At 42.7% G+C, this 22,313-nt stretch overlaps 1 protein-coding gene across 3 annotated transcripts in view; it reads right to left on the bottom strand.

Moving 5' to 3' along the window:
* Positions 1 to 18,426, bottom strand: part of PCGF2 (polycomb group ring finger 2) — a 74,300-nt gene extending 55,874 nt beyond the window's left edge. Inside the window, exons 1-2 of one of the 3 annotated variants that reach the window (XM_033917599.1) lie at positions 11,845 to 11,863; positions 11,563 to 11,625 (exon numbers count right to left, since the gene is read on the bottom strand). The gene's annotated coding sequence lies outside the window, so the exon portion shown is untranslated. Of the gene's footprint in view, positions 1 to 11,562; positions 11,626 to 11,844; positions 11,993 to 18,165 lie in introns of those variants that run through there. The other 2 variants (XM_033917598.1, XM_033917600.1) reach the window with 2 other exon arrangements.
* Positions 18,427 to 22,313: the final 3,887 nt, after the last annotated feature.

Genomic DNA, 22,313 nt, shown 5'->3' with positions numbered 1-22,313 from the left:
ACGATTAACATACGTGTTAATGACAAGACGTAACTTACTTGAAAACAAAAAGATAGCAGGGGAAATACAATTTTATAAAGAAAAGAGTACAAATAAGGTTAAAAACAAGATATTAACCTTTTTTTCTGAGGCCCTCCAAGTACCTACAAATCCAAAATGCGGCCCTGCAAAGGGTTTGAGTTTGAGACCACTGGTATAGAGTGTGTTGGGATAAACATATGGGGTGCTAAACTCAGGACAAGTTGTTTATACAGTTAAACAAGGTACAGTGGTGCCTCACACAACGAACTTAATTCGTTCCAGGAGCAAGTTTGTTATGCGAAAAGTTCGTTATGTGAAACGCGTTAAGCGCAGTGACTAACGACTGCCTGCAGTGCCTGCGCGGAAGGATGCAATACATCGGCAGCGATCGTGGAAGCTCGGGCGACTTCGTTGTGTGAAACGAAGTTCGTTGTATGAATCATGACATGAAGTTCGTTGTGTGCAGCGTTCGCTGTGCGAGGCGTTCTTTATGCAAGGCACCACTGTATAAGGAACTGATTTAGTTAGTGTTTGTGGCAAGCTAGTGCTCTGTGCTTCTGTATAATGAAAAGAGAAAATAAAGGCAGGCATTATAGCCAAAACATGGCTTGTGTTGGTCAGAAAAGATACAAATAAAGAATCTGAATTTCTACTTTTGGCTTTTTGTCATCTCCACTGTTGTTTTTCTGTCTTGAGGGTGCTTTGACCCTCTCTTCCAGATAAAGATACTGGCTCCTTTCAGAGATGGCCCAGTAGCATGGGTTCAGTTAAATAATGCTGCTTGTAAGGTGGCTCACAAGCAACATTTATTCATTTATTATAAGAGTCAGCAACCTGCAATACTGAAATACCACAGGTTAATGACTACCGTGACATTCAATTTTTTTTCCCTATGGTTGACTGGAGAATTGAGCTGCAAATGACATTATCAGTATGTTTGAAAGCTATGAATGATTGAATGGTAGATCACAAATTGGTATTAAATCTTGCTAAAACAGATGTGACATTGATTGGAAAGAGTGAAGATCCGATGTAGCCCCCAAATATTGTAGTAAATGATATGAATCTTTTGGTACATAAAAAAATGAAAATTTTAGGGGGTCTGGTTAGATTCAACCTTGAGCATGAAAGGTCAGATATTGGCAATGATGAAATCTGCCTTTTATCACATGCGTATATTGAATAGACTTAAACCGATATTATCATGATATGACTTTCAGGTGGTGGTACAGACCACGATCATCTCAAAGTCGGATTATTGCAATGCACTTTACTTGGGAATAGCATCCTCTCAACGTGAGGCACATTTGATATGTGGCGGGAATACATTTGAGCATGTTACACCTTGGTTGAAAAAACTTCATTGGTTGCCATATAATTTCAAATTGTTCTTAAAATTCTTGTGTTGGTCTTTAAAGTGATTCACTATAACATTCCTATTCAGGATGTTTCTCCTTTATTGCACACTGCAGACGATACTGCAGAAATGACTTTTAATACTGTCCCTCACAAACTAGATGACACACAAGACAACCTGGGAGACTACTTTGTTGTAGAGAGCTGCACGGGAACGGGAACGACGGGAATCCTACGGGACCCGCAGGGATCCCGTGGGGATGCCCCATAGGGTCGTGGGGATCCCGTGGGGACGCCTCCGAGGGTCGCGGGGTTCCTGCGGGGCTGGATGTACTCAGCCGCGAGGCTCGTTTCCCTACCTGCCCTGCCGCAGCACACAGCCGAATGGAAGTCTTCCCGATGTCAGCACTGACGTCGGAGGGAGGGCTTAAGCAAAGCCCTCCCTCCGACGTCAGCGCTGACATCGGGAAGACTTCCGGTCGGCTGTGTGCTGCGGCAGGGCAGGTAGGAAAAGGCAGTGGCGTACCAAGGGGGAGGGCGGTCCGCCCCGGGTGCAGCACAGCCGGACAGATCCCCTTACCTTTGTGGCGCTTCCCCCAACCGACCGACAACAGGCCCGGTCCGACAAACCTCCCTGCCCTGTAGCCGCGAATCTAAATTACTTTCTTACAGCAGTTTCAATACTCCAGCTGCTGTAAGAAGGTAATTTAGATTAGCGGCTACAGGGCAGGGAGGTTTGTCGGACAGAGCCTGTTCTGTTGTCAGTCGGGCGGGGAAGCGCCACAAAGGTAAGGGGCAGGGAGGGAGAAAGGGAGGAAAGGTGGAGTGGAGAGGAAAAGACGCTTAAGGTAAAACTGAGGGGGGAGAAGGACGCTGAAAGCACTGGGGAAGACAAAGGGGTGGAGAAGGATGCTGACAGGACATGGGGAAGATGGGGGGAGAAGGACGCTGAAAGGACATGGGAAAGACAGAGGGGGGAGAAGGACGCTGAAAGCACATGGGGAAGACAGAGGGGGAGAAGGACACTGAAAGCACATGGGGAAGACAGAGGGGGAGAAGGATGCTGACAGGACATGGGGAAGATGGGGGGGAGAAGGACGCTGAAAGGAAATGGGGAAGAGAGAGTGGGGAGAAGACGCTGGCAGGGAAGAAGACAGAGATGCCAGACTATGGGGGGAGCGGAGGGAAGAAGATGGGTGCCAGACCAATTTGGAAGGGGGGAGAAAGGGAGAGGCACAGTAACAGAGCAAATGGAAGATGCAGAGAGAAGAGAGACAGTGGATGGAAGGAATTGAATGAGAACATCAGGAAAGCAGAAACCAGGGAACAAAGGTAGGAAAAAATTCTATTTCTTTTTTTTTTTTTTTTTTTTTGCTGTAGGATAAAGTAATATATTAGTTGTGTTGATAAAAATTTATAAACATTAGAGGCTCTGGTAGAAACCCGTTTACAAAGTATGTATTCTTCCCAATTAATATTTCCAAATTAATAAAGTCTTTTTGCTTATTTGTAAATGGGTTTCTACAGAACCTTTAATTCAGTAGCATAATTAAATGAAATAACTATTTCTGTAGTTTATAGGGACGGGTGGGGACGGAGGGGATTCCTCACGGGGACGGGTGGGGATGGAGGGATTCCTCGCGGGGACGGGTAGGATTCCTCACAGGGACGGGTGGGATTTCTGTCCGCGCGCAACTCTCTACTTTGTTATTGGTTTTTTTTAATAAATCTTTATTCATTTTTAAAACTCACAATAAGTGTAGCATAAAATACAATCATTTTATACTTTAACATCATTTAAAATATCATCAAATTTGAACTCTCATCAAATATTCCCCCTCCCTTATACCCAACAATTATTCATAAGCAAAAGAAATCATGAAATATTCCCACCCCACCCTGGACGTGTATGAACAAAAGGGAAAAAATTAATATTTATTCTATGCAGTAATTTCAATCTTTACAGTATCTTGTTAATGGCTCCCAAATAACCTGAAATTTCTTAAAATTTCCCTGCTGCATGGCAATTATCCTTTCCATTTTGAATATGTGACACAAAGAGTTCCACCAAAAGCTATAATTCAGCCTATCCCAATTTTTCGTAATCTGTTGTATGGCATCGTCTGTCATAATGAGTAGAAGCTTATTGTTATTAGAGGATTTGGCTTTTAGCCCTCATTGACATGCCAACAATATGGTGTGTGTCATAGGATAATGCCACCCTTTGTGGGAGACTACTTTGAAGGATGTTAACAGTTAAACAGTTTGTACTTATAATTTGTTGTTCATGTTATAATAAAATTATGATTTCAAATGTCATGTTATTTGCTTCTCTCCTACCAGAGACCACTGCACTCTTCTCTCATCTGGTGGCAACATTAAGAAGTACATGTCACACAGTCTTGCAGAAGGACTCCGCTACCCCAGAGATGGTATAGGATGGAACATCGGGGTTGGCGGCTTCAGTGTCACTCTGGAACAGACCAAACACTGGGAGCAGGGCCAACTTAAACATGGAGAACGGACCTGAAGCAGATTCAGTCAGGTCTTGTGGCTATTTTGGACATTTGGGTAATGCTTGCGCATACATAACGCAGCACATAGTTTTTGGTTTTATTTCTTTCTTGATGCAGTTCTACTGAACTGATATAACTAAGTCCTCTGGCACAGTGGGGGCCTTTACATACTTATTTGGTTTGAGCTGGTTCTAAGGGGTAATATATTTTTCATTGCTCAGGGTGGGAGAGTGGGGAAGAGGGAATTCATTCTGTAGCCCTAGAGGGCTTGGCTTCCATGATGGGACTGGGTAGTGGAGGGGGTAGAGGGCTATGGGAGACCTGTAGGGAGGGGATGGGTAGGTCCATGCTGATGTGGAGAGGGAGCATTAAGGAGGGAGGGATAGGGCAAGGAGAGAAAGGAGTGGGGATGTATGAATGTGTGATGCTTGAGAGTGATGGTGAGGTTTTCATAAGAGGGAATGGTATGACTCAAAATGAGCATTAGGCTCATACGATTTCTTACTTTAAATGTTAAGGGCCTTAACCTCCCTCGCAAATGCCAATTGCTTTTCAAAGAGGTGGATCGCCTGAAAGTGAGCATTGATTTTATCCAAGAAAAGCATTTTTGGGTGTGCCATGAACATTTGTTCTCTCATAAGAAATACTCCCATGTGTATTTGGCCTCTAACAGGAAGGGTAATAAAACAAATGGGATGGGTATCTTTTTTGAATGATCACTCCAGCCCAAGGGAGGGAGACCTATATACTCTAGTGAATGTGTATGCTCCCAACTCAGAATTGAGAATACTGATACAATCACATATAGAAGGTCATTTAATAATGGGGGACAACTTCAATTTGACAATAAATCCTGCTTTGGATAATTCAGCTAATGTAACTAAATATGGTAAAGCTGACAGGAAGAGCCTACAGGCTTTATATAGGGATGTTGGTTTGGTGGACCCCTGGTGACACTTAAATCCAACAGCCAAGGACTATACATTTTGTTCAAGTGTCCACGCTACTTACTCCAGAATAGATGTTTGGGGGGGTCCCCTGTGAGATGTTGCTGCAAGTATGTGGCGTCAATATAGAGCCCAGAAGTTGGTCAGATCATTCTCCGGTATGGCTAGACACAGACACTGGGAGAAGCCGCATGGCTAGAGATTCTGGAGACTGAATTACACCATTCTCTTAGACCCCAGAAATGTGCAGCAGCTGAAATCCAATTTGAAGGATTATATTCAAATTAATTCCACTGCAGAGTACATTTTGGGAAGGACTGAAAGTGGTTATTAGGGGGAGGATAATATCCCTGGCAGCCCATAGGAAAAGGGAACATCAACGGAAGCAGGAAGCTTTGAGCCAACAGTTGGTGTACCTGAAAAGCCAACATAAATCAGGGTTTGGGAGGAACAAGATTTTTCGCCAACTGGAAAAGATACGGAGAGAGTTACAGGAGCTAGAACTAGAGGCCATTCATGCACGCCTGCAGTCAGAGGTTTTTTAAGCAGGGAAATAGAATGCGTCAACTTTTAGCGCATAAGCTAAAACGGAGACAGGTGAGGAATCATATTACCACCATCCTTGACTCGGACGGGGTTTGACATAGGCAATCGGTGCATATTGGTAGAGTCCTTAATACTATAAACAACTCTATACCCCGCAAATGGAGCCTGCTGAGTAGAGGTGATAGCTTACTTAGAATCGGTAGGTTTCTAGATCCATTGAGGAAACCGAAACATTATAGGCCATTAAAAGTCTTTCTTTCTTTAGGAAATGCCCCTGGCCTAGACAGCTATACTGTGAAATGTTATGTGTTTTAGAGGCCTATTGGTAAAACTCCTCACCGAGATATTTAATAGCCTCCAGGCAGGGAACGAGTTACCTTATATGTGGCATTTGGCAGGGGTCACATTGCTACCTAAACCAGAAAAGGATCCAGAACAATATGGATCTTACTGCCCTATTTCACTCAGACACAGACTATAAGCTTTTCACAAAAATATTAGTTAATTGGTTACAACAGTACATGAGGCATTTAGTGAGGGATGATCAGGCCGGCTTTATCCTTGGGCGCCAAACATTTGATAACGTAGGGCAGATTTTACATGTGATTCCTTCGGCTAAGCGATGGGAAGCACCAGCTTTGATCTTGAGTATTGATGCTGACAAAGCTTTTGACAGGGCACTGTGGTCATTTATTATAGGGATCCTGAAGAAATTTGGGATCATAGGTCAATTCCTAGACTCGATAAGGACTATTTATACTAAGCCCTTGACATGTCTGTGAATTAATGGGCAGTACTGTGACACCTTTGAATTGGCCAGGGGTACTAGGCAAGGCTGTTCATTGTCCCCCTTGATTTTTGCCCTAATAATGGAGCCTTTAGCCCAACAAATCCATGCGAGCAAGGTCATCAAGGGCACAGTGAGTGGAGGGGTGGAGACAAAACTGTTACTCTTTGCAGATGATATTTTGCTTATGGTAGGGAAGCCTCCAGAATCTCTGCCTGAGATTTTTTCTATTGACTTATGTGAAATTATCAGGGTTTCAAATAAATTTGTCCAAATTGAATATTCTGAACTTAACGGTGAGCCCAGACGATAAGCTCTTGCTCCAAAGCCAATATCCATTTAGTTGGGCGACCACTGCTATTAAATACTTGGGAATCCATCTCTCCGCTAATTTGACTGAGCTATACCACTTAAATTATCCAAGGGTATTATGGGAGATGTGGCAAACTTTAGGTAAATGGGAACACCAACAAATCTCTTGGCTGGGAAGGGTACATACAATAAAAATGATACTCCTGCCCAAGCTTCTCTATCTATTCAATGCATTGCCCCTTCCTCTATCTAAGAGCTTTTTTTGAAACATTACACAAGAGTATATTTCATTATATTTGGAAGCGCAAGCCCCCAAGAGTGAAAAGAGAGGTGATTTTTCAATTGCTGGAGCGGGGTGATATGGGGGTCCCTAATTTTCAATTATACTTTCAAATGGCCCAGCTTTGCATCCTGTTAGCATGGTGAGGCGCTGAAAGCAAAACATGGGTGGATTTGGAATCTTGGTATATTGGAGATATATCACTTAGCCATCTCCCTTGGCTGCCTTTGAAAGTCCTTCGGGTAATGATAGGGCAAGCATATCCATTTATCTCACAAGCACTACAGCTATGGGTTAAAATTAGAGCTACATTGTTTAAACACTGCTCCTACTTTAAGCAAAACTCCTAGTAGTGGCAGAAGGCTTCAAACCAGGTGGGATGGATGCGAAATACAAGACTTTGGCAGAGGGAGGGCTCATTATGCTGGGGCAATTCTTAGTAGAGGGAGGGGTATTCCCTTTATTAGAGCTCATGCGGACTTATGATCTCATGTTGATGGCCCAGTTCCAGTATAGTCACGCATTTCTTTGCAAACTGACATTGCCAGACTTATACAATGAAAACCCCCTAAGGAATAGGGTATGGGACATTCGCACTGAAAGGGGTAGTAGCTCTCACATTTTAAAAGCTCTACTGTATCAAAGGGGACCCTCCTAAGCTCTATACCAAGAAGTGGGAATATTTATTAGGCTGATCTCTAGACCAAGCCCAGGGGCGATGGATTTTCCGTTCGCTTCTTAGAGTATTCATAGCGAGTAATCTGGTCTAGAATGGATTCAAATAACTTTTTCAGTGGTACCTAACCCCAGTGAGATTTCACCACATAAAAGTGGGTATTACTGAGTTATGCTGGCGGGGCTGTGGGAAGCGAGGAACTTATCACATTTGGTGGCAATGCCCAAAAGCTAGGAGATACTGGATTATGATATTTGCATGGTTGACTGAAATTTACGGGGTCCCAATTAAGAGAGAGCTGCGCTGTAGCCTTCTGAATTGTCCACTGAAGGGAGTTCCAGCTAAATATCATAAACTGGTTACTCTTATAGTAACTGCAGCCAGACTGGCATTGGCAGCCGCCTGGAACTCCCACTAGACAGCAAGTGCAGCTTAAAATGGACTATGTTTGCCGCATGTCAAGACCTACGGTATTGTGCTCTAACAGACTTTGGAACTTTTTGAAGACCTGGAACCTCTATATACAATGGGTTGAGTGTGTAGAGTGCTACTATATGAAGATACCCTCATTGTTGCTCTCTAAGTTGCTGATGGTGGGGATTGTTGGCTGATGTACTCATTGAATCTGAGTACAGCTGTATAGCAAGATATCATGCTGGCAACTCTTTAAGCAATGTAAAGAAATATTTTTAGTTTATGTATTGGTATTTAACCTGTTAAAATAAAGAAAATAAAAAGAAGTAATTCAGAATGACAACAAACTGCAAACAAGCCCATTCTTTTGGGATCTGCTGGGTATCTATGACCTGGACTGGCCACTGGGGAAAAACAGGATGCTGGGCTTCAATGATCTTTGGTTAAGAATGGCTTATCTTATGTCCTTATGTTTATTCTATCTTTCACAAGCAACATATGTTCTATGGACAGCATGTTTTAAACAGGGCAAGCAGTTAAAAAAATATTATTAAATAAACCTGAAACATACGAATATATTCAATTGGAAGCTGATGCATTTGCAAGAGCCAAAATAACCATGAAATTACTATCCCCAAATTTCCTTAGCTCTGTGCCTCATTTAGCCAATAGACAGAAAGTGATGAGGCTTGTTTGATTTGATATATTAACTACCTTCATCAAGAGATTCACTCAAGGCAGTGTACAGCAGGTACAGTTTAACATTAAAAAATGATTATTTTGTTAGCCGCATAACAATAGTAAAACAACCAGATATAAGCATAAATACAATCAATGAAGTAAAACCTGGAAATGGCAATTTGAAACCTAATAATAGGACTAATATGATGTAGTGTCAGAAATATACACATTTTAACATCTCTGTGGAATAACCATATAACAGAAATACTGTATGATACAATATATGTCAGTAAATTACAAACAAAACTGCAATAGACAGCATGGAAGAACTTTCATCCAAAGTAGAAGGGAACATGTAATTTAGTGGCCAGAAAAAGTGACAAATGAGCTAAGCAGACATCTCTCTGAACTTCAGGAAGGGGCCACTTTGCAGAGAATTAAGTAAGCATCCCCACCCCTAATTGTGTTCTTTTTTTTCAACCCACTGTCTTTCCAAACCTAGGTTGAATTATACAGCTTGGAACAATCTAACATTTCCAATCAAAATGGGAATCAAGCCAGCTGTCTGCATTCCTCGTCTCCTCTGTATTTATATTTTTAATATGGGCAATTTCTTTTAGCAGTTAAAGCCATTTGCAGCCAATTCTTTAGGTTTCCATAGAGATTGTCAGACTTAGCTCTGGCTATGTGCCCAAAAGGAAAAACAAAGCAGCAATTAGACCAGAGGTGAATTTTTGCCCATCAAATAATCCCAAATTGTACCATTATAACTGAAGTGTTTATCTAATGTTCAAAACCAAGAAAGGAATTATAGTGGTATCCAAAGGGATTATTGTTCTCTCTGATAGAGAAGGTATGAAACATAATCAAGCAGCTGGTTTATTGCTTCTGTAGATATTATAATTACTAACCCTGTATTTTCTATTGGGTCAGGCATAGGTGGCAGCTCTGTGGATGTAATAAGTGCTTAAACTCCCCCAAAACTAAGCAAATTCCTTCACTGTGTGCAGCAGTGATCACATGTGCTGAGTTTGGAAAACTGGCTGTTATAAAACAGGCCTAGCTCAGCTTTTAAATATGACCAGAAAATGTTTCAAGCCCCAAAGAAAATAAAAAGCAGGAAATTCTATCTATAAAAATGCCCTTGAGTTCCAAAACTCAAAGTCTTATTTTAAAAAAGGTTTATCCTTTTTGTTTCATATGGCAAAAATGTTCAGGCTCTTAATGGAGGAAAGATGAACCATGGGATTCTTTACTAAACCACATAGGAAATGTTCTGACACCCATTCAATTCCTATGGGTGTCGGAGCATTTACTGCGCCGGCATACGCTATCAGGCTTAGTAAAACAGGGGGTATGTCTGCTTCTGAGACCTGGGATGAAAGGGTAGTTTTGGAAGTTTTAAATGACATCACTTTTTGAGACAATCAAACTAAACTAAACTAAACCTTAAGTTTATATACCGCATCCTCTCCACGGAAATAGAGCTCGGCACGGTTTACAAGAACTTAAAATATAAGAAGGGACAGGAAAAGGTTTACATGAGCTTATAAATAGAGTGGAAGAGTAAAGGGGAAAATAGAATTACATGTTAGAGAAGAGCCAAGTTTTCAGTTGCTTACAGAATAAATGGAGGGAGCTCAGGTTCCGCAGCGGGACAGTAAGGTCGTTCCAAAGACCTGTGATTTTGAAGAGAAGTGATTTTCCCAGTTTACCTGTATAGAGAATACCGTGTAGGGAGGGGAAGGATAGTTTATATCTTTGGGCGGGTCTGGTGGAGTCAGGGCACGAGGAGTTAAAGGATAGTGGGATTAGGGAAGGAAGGATGCCGTGAATGATCTTAAAAGCCAGGCAGGAGCATTTGAATTGGACTCTGGAAATCACTGGGAGCCAGTGAAGATTGGCCAGGAGTGGGGAGACATGGTCAGATTTGCGTTTTGCAAAGATCAGCTTGGCTGCAGTATTCTGGATAAGCTGGAGTCTTTGAAGGCTTTTTTTTGTTAGGCATAAGTAAATGGCATTGCAGTAGTCAAGTTTGGAGAGGATGATGGATTGAACGAGGACGGCGAAATGTTTTTGGCGAAAGCAGGATCTTACTTTCCTTAGCATGTGGAGGCTGAAAAAGCATTATTTTGCCAAGGAGTTGAGGTGGTCGTTGAGGGAGAAAGAAGAATCAATAATGATGCCAAGGACCTTGAAAGCAGCGCCTGTGGGTAGTGCCCAAAACCACAGAAAGTCACGTCAGTTCAGTTGCCACTCTTCAAACCTTTAGTCTATGGCAGAGAAGTTAGATTTCTGTAGCAACCTCCAAGTTAGCAAAATTTCTGAATATTAACTATTAGAGATAATATATAGAAATAAAACAAAAAGAATAAAGGTGTTACCATTTTATTGGACTTAGGGGTCCTTTTATTAAGGTGCGCTAACCAATTTATTTATTTAATTCAATTTCTATCCCATCCTCCCGGGAGCTCAGAACAAACGGGTTACAAGCAAACATTCACAGTAGGTGACATTGGATAAAATGTTTGACAATACAGTAACTAAGTGCTAAATGCTAAGGCATCCATTATATTCTATGGGTACCTTAGCATTTAGCGTGCACTAAACCAGTTAGCGCACTTTAATAAAATGACCCCTTAGTGCAGGGGTGTCAAAATCCCTCCTCGAGGGCCGCAATCCAGTGAGGTTTTCAAGATTTCCCCAAGGGAAATCCTGAAAACCCGACTGGAGTGCAGCCCTTGAGGAGGGACTTTGACACCCCTGCCTTAGTGCATTGTCTGATTAGCTTCAGAATGTATCTTTAAAAAATGGACTAACAAGGCTATTAACATTTCATTCAACTATGAAAGAGGAAGAATTGGAATTAGCCTTTTTTGCTTGTATTTTTACATCTGCTAGAAAAAGAAACAAAAAAACTAAGGCACTTCAGAGCACTCATACAAATTTTTTTTTTTTACCTTGTTTACAGCAGATAAATTAATTTAGTTTTTTTAACAGAAGAGCTGTTCTGGAACTGATCTCACCTGTGTGATGGGTTTACTGGTGAGGGGAAGAACTCCCTGGCTGCTAATATACCTGCATATGGCCTGGCGACAGAATTGACAGGTGTAAAATGTTAATGGCTACATCCACAATTGTTTATCAGTTAACCACTCCTCCCTCTCTAAACCGAAAGTCGTTTGTAAAAACAAAATCTAGTGAATAACTACTAGACTTTGCAGTTAAAATGCCTGTTCATTTTTAATAGGAAAAGTTTTGCTAAGGGAGGCGCAGCCCCTTGGACTGCTGCATCCCTCCTCCCCTACCTCGATATTGCAGAGAGCCTCTCTGTTCATTGCGCCGACACCTCACAATTTAAAACTGCACGTGACGTTCTGGTAGCTGATAGGGTCCCTTCTGGTTGCCATAGTTACGGTTCAGCTGGCAAAGTGCCAACACCATTAGTAAACATTAAAAAGCTGTCCTTGCCTAAGACTGAATGCACCTGAAACTCATTGGCCTCCCCGCAGCTCTGTGCAGGGATCCGTCCCTGATCCACAATTTGCTCTCCCACTGTGCCATTCCGGGATCCATCCCTTATGCAATCACAGTCCTCTCCTCACTGCCCCCCCCCCCAATTGATTTCAGTTTAGATATATAAATAGCATCACATGTCTCGTATATCATGACCAAAATAACTGGGGTTGCTCTTGTGCTCAAGGATGGTACAACATTTATGTTAATTTACAACGTCCCTGATCCAGTACTGGGCCGGGATCCACTCCTTGTTCCGTTACTACCCCCCACACCACTCCACTAGGATGCTGGATATGAAAAATTCGACGGAAGGCAGCGCGCTCATTCCGTGTCTGTGGAGAAATAAAGGCTTCATAAGAGAAAGTCTAGGCCAGAGAGATCTTCCTACAGCGCTTAAGTTCGAGTTTCATGAATTTTGAAAGATGTCGTCTCACGGTTGAAGAAAATATTAATCGACTTCTCAGCAAGCAGCTACTTCCCTCTCTACCAGAGGAGCAAAGGGGGGGGGGGAGAAGAATTTTGCGGTTAAAACCAGAAATTAAAGTTCCGGTTAGGGGAGCAGATGGGTTTATGAGCAAATTCGACCACAATCTTCAGATACAGCCTAGTACACGTTAGGGCAGGGGTGTCAAAGTCCCTCCTGGAGGGCCACAATCCAGTCGGGTTTTCAGGATTTCCCCAATGAATATGCATGAGATGTATTTGCATGCACTGATTTCATGGTATGCTAATAGATCTCATGCATATTCATTGGGGAAATCCTGAAAACCCGACTGGATTGCAGCCCTTGAGGAGGGACTTTGACATCCCTGCGTTAGGGAAATCGCTGACTGACCACAGAAGGAATTACGGGCAAGCGAGGTCCAGTCCCCGGGCAAAGCCGTACCAAGACCAAGCTCAATAAACGGCGATTAAAGGTTACGCTGCGGTCACAAGATTCAATGGACTGATCTAATTACAGACGTTAAAGGCTTCTCAAACATAATAATGTCTCTCTTCGACCTTAAAACATACAGGATTCGCTGGGTCATGGGAAAAAAAATGTGATTCTTTGCAGGTTGCAATACTTTTTTCTTAAAAAACAAAAAAAAGGGGGGGGATCTGCCTACTCTGTGAAGTTTATTTGCTTTTATAGATTCGATAAAAGATATAGCTGGTGCATCTCAAGCATCCTGATGAGTACATTGCAAACGAGACAGCACCCCCCGATCATTGAGGGATATATATCACCACATAGTTAATGAAAATAAAATGCTCTATGTAGAAGAATCACAAAGAAAGAAAGGGAGGGTGCGGGTGAACATTAAAAAAAAATAAACCAACACCTGGGCAGCCCTTCCGTTTGTCTCAACAGTGCTCCTAAAACCCTCGTACACTTTAACTTTGGGAACTTTAGTTCTTCTAAACTCACTGTTGCTCGACTTGTCCCAACTCTATTTTCATCTGTCAAGGGGCTGATTAGATTTTGCAGGATTCTTCTGGCATCAAGGGAAAGTGGTCGTTCAGTCGAAATGATTGTCAGATGTTTAGGGAACATGCTGGAAGCTCCGACACCCCCCCGGACAAGCTCAGACCTGGAAATGGGGTGCTCTTTACCCCCCAGGATCTGTCCCCGACGACCCGTGAGCCGGCTTTTTCTTACTGTGCTTTTTTATAGTTCACATCAAGGCTCTTGCCTAGCATGTCCAGCTATATTTTGGACATCAGGACAGGCTGTTCAAATAGTTTGAGATCCTGGAATATTGTTTAAGGGTTTTGTAAACTTTGCACTCCTAAAAGTTCTATGTGACCACATTTAATAAATGATATTTCTATGTATTATTACTCAATATTTCTATCTCCCTCATCCCATTGTGCTAAAGTTCTAAACATAAACTATATACTCGAATTTAAGGTTATTTGTTTGGTTTGCTGTGTGGCTCTCACACTGTTTCCCCAGCTCTACAGAAAAGGGTAACACAGCGACTTTCTTCAAACCTGCTCCACTACTGTTGATCTTTTTTTAATCGATTAATTCATTTCATTCTATATTCATTATAAGCTATCCGACAATTCATAAAATATTTTAAAGGGGAAACAGTGCAACAATTGAGAGTTTGTATTATTGTACGTTACTGGAATGTTTGTAGTTAACATGTTTTATAGGAAATTGTGGACTCCAAGGACCTCTGGTTCCATTGCCTGGTGGGTGAGCCGGTTCATTTTATTGTATAAAAGTGTAAAGGGAGAGACTAGTTCTGCAGGACAAAACAAAATCATTCTAAAATAAGCATTTTTTTATAAAAGGAATTTTATAAAATTGCCCTTTCAAACAGAAGTAGATTTGTATGCATATTATTCATTTCTACATGTAAATGAAAGAACACACCACTTTCACTTTTACCTTTTGAAAATAAAAAACCCCTACCTTTTCTGCCCGTATACCTCTACCCTCCATATCTGTGAAATGAAAAGATTCCTCACAGGAACTCATTGCCAGTGGACAACAACTTGGAGGAAAGCTATTGGACCTTTAGGGAAAAAGTAAACACGGCGCTACTTCCTTGTTCAGCGAGTTAGACCGTGGGGTCTGGCTGGGCTCTGCCAGCCTGTGGGAAGTCTGGGGCTGTTATGTAGTTATCCTGGGGAGTACGAAGGGCCGCTGAAAAGTTCTCTGCCCAACAGCGATTTTCCACTTTTTTCCTTCCGTCAGAAAAACATGGAACGAAAAAAGCGGAAAATCGCTGGACTATGTGTATAGCCCTCGATGGAGACTGCCCCAACTTTGTTGGTTGTTTGGGCTGAGAACTTTTCAGCGGCCCCTTGTATGGTCCATATGTTGGGCCTGTCACTTTATTTTGCTTTTAAATTGTTTTATAAAATTATATTTTGTAAACTTTTGAACAAGCAATCCGTCTAGAAATAAAAAGTAATGGTTGGGTTTTGGTTTGGGTTTTTTTTCTAAATTACCAAGGGCTTCTTTTACTAAGGTGCAGTAGCGTTTTTAGCGCACGCAGGATATTACCGTGCGCTACGCAGCTAGAACTAACGCCAGCTCAATGCCTACATTAGCGCCTAGCGCGCGGGGCATTGTAGCGTGCGCTAGTCCGCGCATTAATGCCCTAACGCAGCTTCGTAAAAGGAGCCCTAAGTATTATTACTCTCTCTGATTCAGCGCACCTTGGCACAGACAGGTTTATTTTCCCCTCCAAAACCAGCAATATTTGGGAATGGAGCCAAAGAGAAAAACAAAGCAGTCCAGTCTCTAGTGGCTTTGAAAGCAAACTACAGTACATGCGTCCTTCTAGCTGCATGTTCATGAGAAAGGCAGTGCTTACTAGCCACATGTCTGGAACATTCAGCCTGGTACAAAACAAAGAAAAAAAAACAAAAAGACATTCAGGATTACACCTGAAGGGGCATGTGACCTCGTTATTGCAGCAGAATAAACAGAGGGGCTTGATTTTTTTTTCCAGCTATTGGGCTACTTTTTCTAGACTTTTTGAAAAGTAGACACCTAAGACAAAACCATTACTATACTACCATGAGGGTTCTGTCAGGTCAAGGTTGAGCATGCAGTAACAACAAACCACCTTCTTTCTACTGATCGTTCCAGGCACAATACAATCTGCATTTTCTTTCTCTGCACCCTTCAAAGTGCAATACAGTCTTGCGCCTTCTCTCTTAACTGCCCTAATGTATTCTGCACTTTCTCTCTCTTGAGCAACTCTGGTTTGGCAGTGACCTGAACTAATGAATACTGTACTCTTGTTCTCTTTATTCATGCTCCTAAGGCAAGGGTGTGTCACTGTCACCTGCCTCCCTCAACCCCCACAGAAAATCACCAGCCTAGGAGGGGGGTGAAAGGGGAAGGGAGGAGAGGTTTGTGGAGGAACATGGTTGGTTTTTGTTGTTCTTGTTTAATGTATGCTTACAAATGGCAGTGTGCCTGATTTTTCTTGGTATGGCATGTTCTCTTGTATGTTTATTTACTCTTTCAAATCAAAATTTAAAGAGAAATAAAATCACCAATGTAATTTTGCCTAAATTCACCAGCCCCAATCTTTTATGTTTATTGGTATTTGATATACCGCTCTATCTTAGAGCCAGATGTTCAGAGGGGTGTACTTTTTTTTTAGCTTCAAGGGACCACTTATTTTCAAATAAAGCCCACATAGGTTTTTCAGCCTTTCAATCGAGTTTGCGGGTAAGCAGCAACTAAGGGCTCCTTTTATCAAGGCGCGGTAGGGAATTAACGCGCGGAATACCGAACGTTAAACCGCCTGCCGCGCTAGTCGCTAACGCCTCCATTGATGAGGCGTTAGTTTTGTGGCTTGCCGCGGGGGTTAGCGTGTGATTAAATGTCCGACGCGCAAACCCCGCTAGCGCACCTTGATAAAAGGAGCCCTAAATCTTATCATAACCGAAAATTCTCAGTATAAGCACAAAGTTGCATTGGATAGAAAGAAGGTAGAATTTACAAGGAAAGTTCGGGTCCAGTGTAAACATGTATTTATAATATCCAGAAAGAAACCAGAGCAGGAGAGGGTATATTTTTTTTAGGTGAGAGTGCTTAACTGGCTCCCTAAAGGAATCAGGGCTGGGCAAAAGACAACTCTTTTTTTTCCAGGCTTAAAATTATCATAATCACATTGTTTCTGCTAAATCCACATGAGATAATTTAATCGCAAGTACTATCTGGTTTTGAATCACCAGGAGGCCAGGTGTGTCTGAAGATGAATATTATACCACTCTTACAATTCAAGGTTAAATCTCTATGGAGAGCCCCTCCTTACCGTTAATATTACACCAGGTAAAATTCCTTCTATATCCAGGGATGACAGTCTCCTCTGTATGATGCCCTTAACACCCACTAACCTCATCTATTGATCACTTCCTCCTTACAAATTGCATCGATTCTTCGTTGGATTCTATGTAGATTTGTAATAGATGCTATTTCCAGTAAATTTAAATGCATAAATTCCTCTGGTCGCGTTGGCATCATCAATACAACAAAAAGTGCATCAGAGTCTGAGGAAGAGGGAACTCATTGCTTTCAATACACCCAAGAAACTGCCCTCTTTCTCTGTAAAAGGGGTCCCGACATACTCATGATCAGCCCTTTAAGGCAAGATCCCCATACATTCAGAGAACTCTTCCTCCCCTCCCCACACAGGGCACCATAGACTTCCAGAATCCCATGATCTAGAAAAATAAAAGGCCTCCATAGAATAATAGACCCCCCCCCCCAGCCACTAGAAGGTCTCCATCTACTCATAGACTGCTAGACACAGGGGTCAGTGACCTTATATAGTCATGCACAACCCCAAACACAGGTGTTGCCTCTGCTACCCACACATGGACCACCAGACCCAAATCTCACGGCCTCCACTCCATACACACTCATAGCTCCTCCCCCAGCCCTCTGGAGGAAGATGCAGCTCCAGCCTTTCTAGCTTGACCTCGAAACTCCTGCATTAAGAGGCCTCTGTCCCTACCTATCCCTCAGTTAAGCCTCCAGAGGAAAGCATCAGCTAGAAAAGTAGAGCAGCAAAAACAGTATCGGCCATCTTGTGAGACATAAAACCTAGGCCATTTACACAGAAAAGCAAAACAAAAAACACAACACAGAAAGAAGGTGCCCATCAGATATTTATCACCTCCCCATCCCCAGAGGGCAGCATAAACACGGTCTGGGTGAGAGAAAGATCCCCTACCCAAGAGAGAAAGAAGGGATCCCAGCTCCCGGCGTTGCAGGAGAGAATCTCCAGCTCTGGAAAAAGAATTCCATCTACTTGGGGGTGGGGGAGAGAGAGAAGGAGTTAGAATCTAGAAAAGACCAGAGAGACCTTCCGCCATAAGGAGGAAAGAAAAAAGATCCAGGAAGAAGAGAGATCTCTGTCATAGGAAGGGGGAAAAGAGATTTCTGTTGTAGGAAGGAAGAAGAGTAAATTATATGGGAAGAAGAGAACTCGCAGTAATAGCAAGGGAGAATAGTAAAAATTTAGGAAAGAGAGATGGCTGTCATAGGAAGAGAGGACTAGGACCCCCCCCCCCCAGCTCCAAAAAGGGACATATAAAGCCACCTCCGAACAGTCCATTCCAGCCCCTTCCCCCGAGCCCTTGCTTACCTGGGGTGGGAGCCGCACGATCCGTCTTGGGGCCGAAAGGCGGCGGGGGCCCCAGCTGCCAGGAAGGATCCGATCCCGCCCGTTCCCGAGATCTCCTGCTTTGCTTTCTCCCCCGTCCTTGCCCCCGTCCTCTACATTCAGGTCCGGCGCTACTCCCGCTTCTCTCTCCGGTCTCCCTTTCCGGTCCTGTTTCTCTTCCCTCTCCCCCCACCCCAGTTCCTGGTTCCTGTTCCCGGGTTTCTGGCTACTGGATCGGGGGAGGCACAATATGGCTTTTTTTTTTTTTTCCCAGACAAGAGCAAGCCCCGCCCCGTTGCCGGGCACGTGACCCGAGGCCTTCAGGGAGTCTGGGGGGAGGGGAAGGAGAGAAATAGAAGGAAAGACTGGAAAAGAGAGGGAAAATGGAAGAAAAATACTGAAATGTGATTCCTTCATAAACGATATGTGAAGCAGGAAAAACCACCCCCAGTCCTGCAGCTCAGGCTTTGTGTGCCAGGTCTGCAGAAAAAAAAAAATAAATAAATAGAAAAAGGAGTCACCCGGCACCCGCAAAACGAGCTCAAACCCCAAACTTAAATGCCCGCGCAAAAAAAAAAAAAAAAAAAAGCCAGAGGGACAGAGAGCTGTGTCCCAAAACTATGTTCTGATTGATAAAAATGAACGAATGCGGTTCAGACGTTCACCGACAAGGAACCGCATAAACCCAGGGGGGGGGGGGAAATCCATGAAAGGTATATGTTTCCGAATTTACGCTTCAATCTAAACACTGCATTGGTTTCATCCCGTGGTAGGTGTTCATCGAAATGTGGAAAACATACACGTTGTCATAAATCTCTCCCTGCAGTTGCAGGAGGGGATGGAACGGCTGTGTTCAAGAATTTTGGCAAACGGCCGGTTTTAGGAGAATTTCTTCCCACCTTTTTCTCTTTCCTTGTACGTACTCACGCCACAGATGTCACCCTTCGGGGTGGGCATGGGGGCAGTGAATCCGTCCTTTTCCAACGATTTTTTTTTTTTTTCACAAGAACGATTCCACGGAGAACCTACGTTACAGGTAAGTAACTACACTTTTCTTCGCTACCTTGACCCTTTCAATTACTTTTCCGGTGCGCTAGTCAGAACAGAGCCGAGTTGGAGCTGAGGATCATTTTCAGTGGGGGGTTTTAAAAATTATTATTATTATTATTTGTATAGCAACAGGCTCCCTCTCAACATGAGCTAATAATATTAACAATATAATACACGATCTCGATAAAATCAAAACGAAGGGGGAAAGAGCTATTAAAGGACTACAGTTGCGGTCTTTGCTACTCTTGCGATCAGGTCGGGATGAGCACCTAGTGCCAGGTTCACACAGTTACAGCCAAGGTGCAAAATCAGCTGAGATCCGTTTCTTGGATCTGCCATTTCCGTTCCAAGCGAGAAGGCGATTTCATAATGTACTTGATAACTACAGCGTTTTCTGTCTCTTCTGTGCGTAAATCATATACGCGCACTTTTTTTTTTTTTTTTTTCAGAATGATATTTGCCCGCAGCTATTGCGCAACAGAAAAACGCTGGAGTAAAATGAAGGTGAAACTGAAAAAAACTTCTTAAAATGCGGTGGCGTCAGCTCTTGTCGAGGCGCTTGAAGAAATATTTTTAAAGAGATTAAAAAAACAAACAAACAATCAATTTGATTTATATGGAGGATAATATACAGAGAGGCGCTGTTTGTAAGTAACCGCCAGAGTAGCCGTCCTTTTCTGTTTGCGGGACAAGACCCTTCCCACATTTGCTGCAGCTCTAGAAATGATAAGTAGGAATGATAGGGGTTCTTCCAGCCATGATGTTTCCGAGAAATTAAGAGATGGGTCGTCTAATATCTATTGTACAGACAAGCCTTGAATTAAAAAGTTCAGAAAAAGGACATCAAGCAAAACTGATCATATTTTGACTTTAAAAAAAAAAACAACAACACATTTTCTATGAATTATATCTCCCTTAACAGTTGTTTATCTGATAACTAGTATAGTTGTCTATCTGATAACTAGTATAGTTGTCTATCTGATAACTCCTTTATGGAGAAGTAGTCGGATTCCCTCTGCACAAGAAGAAAGATGGTTGAGACAGAGGAGTCTAGCAATGACTCCACCCTCCAGGTTTCTCACTCTTTCATTTCCTCATCCTTCCTATATGTTCTGTACGGTATGCCTGGCACGCCCCAGCAGTTTCTGATGAACTATCACTAGCAATCCGGGATATCCCACCGGAGGGAACAGTATTTCTGAAGAGTGATCAAGAAATTCCATTTTTAGCAATGGAGCAGAAAGCTCCCGGCTATACTGAGCAGTGCGGGCTTTTTAAGTCTAGGGCTGGCAGACCGGGGCTCTTGGGCTTTCACACTAGGTTCAGGGCAAGTTTGAACCCCTGCCTCTTGTTTCTTTGAGTTAGAAAACCAAAACCCAGTGAAATAGACTGCATCAATCTAAGGCAGAAAGAGTCAAATCAGTTAGACCAGGGGTAGGGGACTCCGGTCCTCCAGAGCCGCATTCCAGTCGCGTTTTCAGGATTTCCCCAATGAATATGCATGAGATCTATTTGCATGCATTGCTTTCACTGCATATTCATTGGGGAAATCCTGAAAACCCGACTGGAATAGGGTTTTTGAGGACCGGAGTTCCCTACTCCTGAGTTAGATGATGCTTCTTCACCTCCTTTCTTACCTCTGTAAGGATAGCCTTCAAATCGCAGGGACCCCCCCCCCCCCCTCCAGGATCAAAGCAGTCTTTCTTTTTTTAGTTTTCAATTTCAACGTACTCTAAAAACCTGATTTTCAGTCACCAAATTAAACTCTGAAAGGCAGCTCTTGTCGGGATAAGGAGCAGAGGCAGACTCCCTTCTGCTGGATGCGATTTTTGAAAGCAGTCTTAGGACGTATTTCTTCCTTCTCTCTTCAATGTGCCTTCAGAAGTTGCTGCCGGGTAGGACTCGTGGGAGCTGTGGAAGCACTTCTGACCGGTGCTTCTCCCTCCATCATGAGTCCCTTGTAATGAAGCAGAACAAATCATGCAAAACCGTGCAGAGTGCCAGGGGGAAATCCGGAGCAAACCGAGAACTGATGAAAGGGATCCTGCTGTCCACGGAGAACCTACGTTACAGGTAAGTAACTACACTTTTCCAGAAGGGGAAAATAAACAGTACAACCCGTGTAAATCCGGATCGAGTGGAACGGTGTTTCATTTCATTTATTCGACATTTTTAGAATCATATGTCTACACTTTGCAGTTATATTTCTTTCCTAGTTCCCTCTTGAATTTTGGCAAGCCTGTCAAGGAAACATATAGGACACCATACATGCAATTAATCAAATTGTCAAAATAGGTTTATTTTAACTCTAGATACAAATTGGGACTTTTTTTTTTTTTTTTTTTTCCAGATTGAAGAGGACTTTCGGATCAATATGTCTCAAAACTGTTCGCCCTTTTCCAGAATGCCACGAGGTCTGGGTACTGTTTGTTCATCAGATGTCAGTCAGGCTCTCCGAGACCTTGGATGGTTTGTTTGTGTCAAGAAATGTCCTGAAATGGTGTATCTCTCTGAATTTAATCCAAAGATCCTTCATCACTAGCATTACAGGGTTCTTGCTTTAAAAAACAACAACAAAAAAACAACTGTTTGAATGTAGGAAAAGCCGAAAAGTGGAGCTGCTTATGTAATATGATAAACTGCTTATGCCTATACCGAATTCCTATAGAGATATACGCGCATAACAAATGAAAGGGGAACGCTATTCTTATCCAGTTCCCATATTCTAATACATAAATCATCTCCCTTTTAAAATCAGTATAGGAAGAACACAGATGCATTTATCTCGGACAATTTTTTTTTTCTAGGGCGCGGTATGCAGAAAAACGTGCGCTCTGTTTGTTTCTATTAATAAATCAACCCTTGAAGGAGGGAGAATGAATGAAAAAGACCGGAGCGCCTTTGTCCGTGTATTTAACACTTTGGGGATCCCTTATTTTGCAGGTGCTATGTTCACCATTAGTAGTTTGGGGGAAAGACAGAAGACGGATTATCACCCGAACCAAGAAAGACTAGACTTGATTTGGGACCATCTCAGGAGGGTTCTGAGTTCTGCAGAATCCCATACAAGATCGGGCCGG

This window comes from Geotrypetes seraphini, chromosome 13, assembly GCF_902459505.1.
Source record: "Geotrypetes seraphini chromosome 13, aGeoSer1.1, whole genome shotgun sequence".
NCBI lineage: Eukaryota > Metazoa > Chordata > Amphibia > Gymnophiona > Dermophiidae > Geotrypetes > Geotrypetes seraphini.
The sequence above is the reverse complement of the archived record's forward strand: the minus strand, read 5'-3'. Positions and strand labels throughout refer to the sequence as shown.